Below are 7,245 nucleotides of genomic sequence, written 5' to 3' on the forward strand. Positions count from 1 at the left end.
ACCAAAATACACAAATTTCACCTATGGGTATTTTTCCAAATATGAACCCTAGGTTGAATTATTGCTAGCATAAGCTTAATCGAGCTACCGGGACTCCAAAAACGTAAAAATCATTAAAAACGAGGCTAGAACGGACTTACAATCGAGCTTGGAAGCTTGAAAAACCCTAGCCATGGTTTCTTCTTGCTATATTCGGCCATGGGGTTGAAGATGAGCAAAATTGGCTTTTAATTTTGTATTTTAATTCATTTTACCCCTAAATGACCAAAATGCCCTACTACTAAACTTTCCAAAAATTCCATCCATGTCCAATTTTTGTCCATGGACTTAGAAATTGGTAAAATTTCTATTTAAGACCTCCTAATTAATATTTCAAAACAATTTCATACTAGAAACTTCTAGAATGCAAGCTTTACAAATTATTCGATTTAGTCCCTAATTTCAATTTAAGCACTTTATGCATAAAATTTCTTCACGAAATTTTCACACAATCATGCAATCATATCATAGACCTCAAAATAATCATAAAATAATTATTTCTATCTCGAATTTTGTGGTCACGAAACCACTATTTCGACTAGGCCCAAAATCAGGATATTACAAACCATACCTTCGCGACTAGCGTCAAATATTCTCTTTGACAAGTGTGGATTCCTTGTTTTGATACAGCCCATGTAGAATCCTGAACTGTCAGTTCCTCGAGAATTTCTTGCAAATTTTCAGGCTTGATATTGTTCATTAATGTGGAATATTCGTCGTTTTTGAAATTTGGTAATTCAAAGAACTCATTAATAGCATTTGAATTTATCAGTACCTTGATTTCGCGAACTAGAACTTCTGTCATCTCACTTGAAGTTAAATTCGTATAGAACTCACGAACTAGCTCCTCGTCCACACTAGGTCTCTTTTCGCAAAACAACTCCCAATTGAGGGTTTCAACAACTTGACGAATACGTGACATAAAGTCTCGATAGTTGCCTTCCTTTAATGTAAAGCCTTTTTCTGGATGCATCTGTTGATTTTTGAAGATACTTTCATATCTCACTTTGGCTTCTTCACAGTGGAACTTGTTTTGTGTTTCATCAATTTGAGCGGAAGCACGAGTTCTCTTGCGAGGCATGTTTGACCACCTTTTTTTTGTAAAAATATAAGAACTCTAGAATAATAATAATAATAATGAAGAAAAAGATGGAAATTTAAAAGGAGGGTTGGAGGGTTTGTGGCTTAGGGTGGATGAAAGGTGAATGCCGCACAAGTTGCAAGGGCGTGCGGGCATGGAGCGTGTGGGAGCAGTGATGTGCAGTAGGGCTGGATGTAATCAGTAACACGAGCGTTCGGTAGCAAGTAGGACTTAGGTGCACGCAGGATGGTGCAGAGACCAGGTATCACGCGCGGGGTGAAGGCTTGGAACGAACTGAGGCTGGGGCAGCTCGAGGCAACGCACGCGTTGTGTGCGCGGGATGTGCGTGTGATGGAGCTGGGCGTGTGCTAGCCGACTTCTTGATGCTGCTGTTGCTAGGGGCTTCGGCACTTTGGTATAATTATATATTATATATAAATTATAATAGATATAATTATATATTAAAGATTATCATCTTATTATCTTTATTAAAAACTTACCAAATAAAATCCTAAAATTGATAATAATTAAAGTATATTATAACGTGTATAATTATATTTTAATAATTATCAATTTTTTCTTTTTTTAAACTAAAAACATTTATTCTAGAAGCCTTTTGAAAATATTTACAAAAAAGAGGCATCTAGTTTTTATTATTCACGAAAAGAGCAACCAAATTTTAAAAATACTTCAATTAAGTCCGTAGACTTAATGAAAATTTGAAATTGAGTCGCAATTTAAAACTTGGGTCAAAATTGACCTTTTTATTTGAAAAATCAAAGATTAAAATCTCTATTTAGAGAATAATTTTTAGGAAAATTTTGTTAAAATCAATTCCCAGGAAAGATTGGAAGGGTCACAGGCAGTCCCGCTTAAGTTCCGATCTCCTAGACAGAATTTATTTGAACATACTAATGCCGAAAATAGACCCTAAATCATTTATTAAAAAGGAACATAGGAAAATTTTAAACATCCGATAAAATGAACAAAATTTCATTCCGTTCAATCTTATCTCCCCAATAGTGTTTTAGGCGCTGAGCGTTAACTCGAAAATTACCTCCCTTACCTTGGAGCTCGACAACTCCGTATGGATAGACATGTTGAATCGTAAATGGAATGAACCAATGTGATTTTAGCTTATCTGGGAAGAACCTTAGTCTGGAATTAAATAACAGAACTTGCTGACCTGCTTCAAATTCTGGAACTCGAAGATTTCTTAAGTCTCTCCTTGAGTAATTTGGCATTTTCGTAGGATTATAGCCGGAGTTCCTCTAGTTCATTGAGTTTGAGCATTCGTTTCTCTTTAGCAAGCATAGGATCCAAGTGGAGTTGTCGAAGAGCCCAGTAAGCCTTGTGTTCAAACTCTAAGGGTAGATGACATGCTTTCCCAAAGACCAACCTGTAAGGTGACATCGCTAAAGGTGTCTTGTATGCTGTTCTGTAAGCCCATAAAGCATCATCCAACCTTTTGGACCAATCACGTCGGTTTGGACAAACTACTTTCTCAAGTATGCCCTTGATTTCCTTATTTGCTAGTTCAGCTTGCCCATTTGTCTGCGGATGGTAAGCTGTTGCAACCTTGTGTTTCACTCCATGCTTGTCTAATAACCATTTTAACTACTTGTTTAAAAAGTAGGACTCTTCATCACTAATGATAGCTCTTGGGGTTCCAAACTTGTGAACACGTGTTTTTGCAAGAACTTAATTATAACCCTAGCATCGTTTGTCGGATAAGCTTCAGCCTCGACCCACTTGGACACATAATTTACTGCTACCAATAGATACTTGTGACCAAAAGACGGAGGGAAAGGACCAAGAAAGTCAATACCCCATACATCGAACAATTCTACCTCAATGATGTTTGTTCGCGGCATTTCATTTCTGTTGGTGACATTTCCGACTCTTTGACATCAGTCACAGCTCTTTCGTACGCATATGCATCCTTGAATTGTGTTGGCCAAAAGAATCCGGCTTGCAATACTTTGGCCGCCATACGAGTACCTCCGAAATGTCCTCCATTCAGAGTTGAGTGACAATGGTATAAGATCTTTTGTACTTCATCTTCTGCCTCGCATCTCCTAATCATCTGATCTGCACACTTTTTAAACAAATATGGCTCTTCCCAGAAATAGTACTTCACATCGTGAAAGAACTTTCTCCTTTGTTGATACGTCTTATCGATTGGCATCAAACCATAAGCTAAATAGTTAGCAATACCAGCAAACTAAGGGTTACTATGGACATGACTTACCTTCAGTATGTGTTCATCTAGAAATGTTTCCTGAATTGGTATACTAGGTGAATTCCCTTCTTGTGGCTCCAATCTAGACAAGTGATCTGCTACTTGGTTTTCTACTCCCTTCCGATTTTGAATTTCTAAATTGAACTCTTAAAGTAGAAGCACCCACCGGATCAGTCTCAGCTTAGCATTTTTCTTGGCAAGTAAGTGCTTAATTACCGAGTGGTCTATATAAACAGTTACTTTTGTACCTACAAGATAAGATCGAAACTTGTCAAAAGCAAATACAATCGCAAGTAGCTCTTTTTTTGTTACCGTATAGTTCAATTGAGCTCCTGTAAGAGTCCAGCTTGCATAATAGATGGGATGAAAAACTTTGTTCATTCGCCAGTCCATGACAGCCCCAATTGTGAAGTCGCTTGCATCACACATTAATTCAAATGGAAAATCCCAGTCTAGTGTGACGATTATGGGTGCCGTAACTAATCGACTCTTCAAATATTTAAAAGCCTTTAAGCATTCATCATCGAAGTTGAACGTCGTGTCCTTCTCCAATAATTTGCATAAGGGTTTAGTAATTTTGGAAAAGTCCTCGATAAATCTTCGATAGAACCCTGCGTGGCCCAAAAAGCTCCTAACACCCTTTACAGATGTTGGAGGTGTGAGTTTCTCGATAACATCTACCTTTGCTTTATCTACCTCGATTCCATGTCTCGTTATCCGAGGCCCTAGAACAATTCCTTCTCGTACCATGAAATGGCACTTTTCCCAGTTAAGTACTAGGTTCGTTTCTTCGCATCGCCATAGTCCCTTAGCTAGATTCGCTAAGCAATCATCATAAGTATCACTGAATACTGAAAAGTCATGCATAAAAACTTCCAAGTACTTCTCAACCATGTCAGTAAAAATAGACATCATACATCTTTTAAATGTAACAGGTGCATTACATAAACCAAATGGCATGCTTCTAAATGCAATTGTACCGTACGGGCAGGTGAACATTGTCTTGTGCTGATCTTCTGGTGCTACTGTAATCTGATTATACCCCGAGTATCCATCGAGAAAATAGTAATAGTCTCGCCTTTTGAGTCTATCCAACATCTGATCCAAGAATAGCAAAGGAAAGTGATCTTTCCTAGTCGCCTTGTTCAGTTTCCAATAATCAATGCAAATCCTCCATCCCATAACTGTTCTAGTTGGTATCAACTCGTTATTCTCATTCTCTACGATGGTGATACCTCTCTTTTTTGGCACGCAGTGGACCAGGCTTACCCACAAACTATCTGAGATGGGATAAATGATACCCGCATCAAACCACTTGATAATCTCCATTTTCACCATGTCCTTCATAATGGGGTTTAGTCTTCGTTGTCCATCAATTGTCCCTTTTTCCCCATCTTCCAGGATAATCATGTGCATGCATACAGATGGACTAATACCACAGATAACGGCTATGGTCCATCCGATAGCCTTATTGAATTATTTCAACACTAAGATGAGTTTCTCTTCTTGCTTAGTAGTTAATTCTGCTGAAACAATCACAGGCAAAGTAGAAGCATTACCTAAATAAACATATTTTAAATGTGAAGGTAATACCTTGAGTTCTAATTTAGGTGGTTCCTCGATTGATGCTTTTCGTTGGACATACTCCCTCTTCTCTAACTCTAAAGATTGAAAGCAGGATTGCGGCTTAAATCCCCTTTGATTAGCTTCTAACAAAGCTAAGTATTCATCCTCCTCTTCATCATTTGGAGGATCTGATGTCAAAATTTGTTCCAACGGATCCTCAACATAGTTGAGCTCCGTTTCCACTAATGAATCCTCTAAGTCAGATACTGTAGAATAATCATCAATTGTGTCAAGAAATCGCATAGGCTTAAAAACATTAAATGTTACCTGGTCATCCTGAATACGCATTGTAAGCTCGCCCTTCTACACATCAATAAGGGTCCTTTCGGTTGCTAAGAACGGTCTTCCTAGGATAATCGACACTTCTTTGTATCCTTCAAAGTCTAGGATAACAAAATCAGTAAGGAAGATAAATTTATCTACACTAACAATACGTCATCGATTTTTCCTTCTGGATGTGCTAAGGATCGATCTGCTAGCTGAAGTGTAACCGTAGTAGGTCTAACTTCACCTATCCCCAACTTTTTAAATATTGACATAGGCATCAAGTTAATACTCGCTCCTAAGTCACATAAAGCCTTACCACAATATGTTGCTCCAATGTTGCAAGGTATGGTAAAACATTTAGGATCCTTTAGCTTTGGGGGTAGTTTGTGTTGAAGATATGCGTTGCATTCCTTTGTCAGAGCTATTGTCTCAAATTCTCTAAGTCTTCATTTTTTGGACAGGATATCCTTCATAAACTTGACGTAGTTCGGCATTTTTTCAAGTGCTTCAACTAATGGGATGTTGATGTGAAGTTGCTTGAGTACATCTAGAAATTTCTTGAATTGAATTTCCTGCTTCTGCTTTTGAAGTCTTTGAGGGTAGGGTGGTGGTGGTTTCTTTACTGGAATTGGTTGATTTATTTTCTGTGGCAATTCTCAATCTAACGAAGTTGTTAGTTGATCAGAATTAGCTGGTTCTAGAATTACCTTGTCGGGTTTTTTAGATTCTGGTTCTTGTGCATCTGGAATTTCAGCAGTCAATTGAACTTCCTTTGAGTCTTAAGCATCAGCCGGCTCCTTTTAGCTTTGATAGTGTTGGGCTCTACTATCTTTCCACTCTTCAATGTCAACGCTTTGCAATGCTCCTTCCCCAGATTCCTCAAATTCTCCGTATCACTAGGTAAAGCACCTTGTGGTCGGTTCCTGAGTTCGGTAGCCAACTGGCCCACTTGATTCTCCAAATTCCTTAGAGTGGCATTGTTTTTTTGCCATGTATGCCTTTAATAAATTCTCTAAGCTATTGGATGATTCAGCCTGAGCTGGTTTCTGAGCTTGTTGGGAAAAACTAGGCGGTTGAGTCGGTCTAGGTTGAGCATAGTTGTTACTGGTTCCAGCCCCTTGGTTGCTCCAGGAAAAATTCAGGTGGTTTTGCCACGATGGGTTATAGAAGTTGGATTGCAGTATTTGCCTTCCTCGGTTTTGGTTCTGGTTACCCATGTAATATACGAATTTAGGGTTTGATGGACATTCTTTGAACAAATGTTCCTCCCCATAATAAACACAGGCTATACTCTCAAATTAGTGAGGTGGTTGGACTGCAAAACTGTTGACCCATTAGTGGTAAGATTCTTAAGCATTGAGGATATTAAAGATACCTGAGATGCGAGTGAAGTGAGAGCGTCCACTTCATGTATTCTAGCGACTCGTCTTCCTGATGCGGCTCGATTGGTTGGCCATTGATAATTGTTACTGGCAATCCTCTCGATGATTTTGTAAGCCTCATTATATGACTTAGAAAGGAGAGCACCATTAGCAGAAGCGTCCACTACCATCCTCGTGTGAGCATTAAGACCATTATAAAATGTCTCAAGTTGGATGCAATGTTGGATTCCATGATGAGGGCATTTCTGTAATAGCTATTTGTATCGTTCCCATGCCTCATACAAGGGCTCATCATCCATTTGTTGGAAAGCAGTGATCTCGTTCCTCATCTTAGCATTCTTACTAGGTGGGAAATACTTCATGAGGAATCTTTCGGCTAACTTTTGCTATGTAGAAATTGAGTTTGTTGGAAATGAATTCAACCAGGCTCGAGCTCTATCCTTTAGTGAGTACAGGAACAACTTCAATCGTAATGCATCTCCGGAAACTCCAGCTAATTTGAAAGAGTCACTCACCTCTATAAATAGTCTTAAATGAAGATAAAGATCTTCTGTAGGCATTCCACTGAATTGGCCAACTGTTTGAAGCATCTGGAACATGGCTGGCTT

The 7,245-nt window shown here is 38.6% G+C and overlaps 1 non-coding gene across 1 annotated transcript; it reads left to right on the top strand.

The window, feature by feature from the left end:
• Positions 1-6,862: 6,862 nt before the first annotated feature.
• Positions 6,863-6,969, top strand: LOC121229743 (small nucleolar RNA R71). The gene has a single exon (XR_005927698.1). It is a non-coding gene; the product is annotated as a small nucleolar RNA R71 (small nucleolar RNA).
• Positions 6,970-7,245: the final 276 nt, after the last annotated feature.

This window comes from Gossypium hirsutum, chromosome A05 (genome assembly GCF_007990345.1).
Source record: "Gossypium hirsutum isolate 1008001.06 chromosome A05, Gossypium_hirsutum_v2.1, whole genome shotgun sequence".
NCBI classification, from domain to species: Eukaryota; Viridiplantae; Streptophyta; class Magnoliopsida; order Malvales; family Malvaceae; genus Gossypium; species Gossypium hirsutum.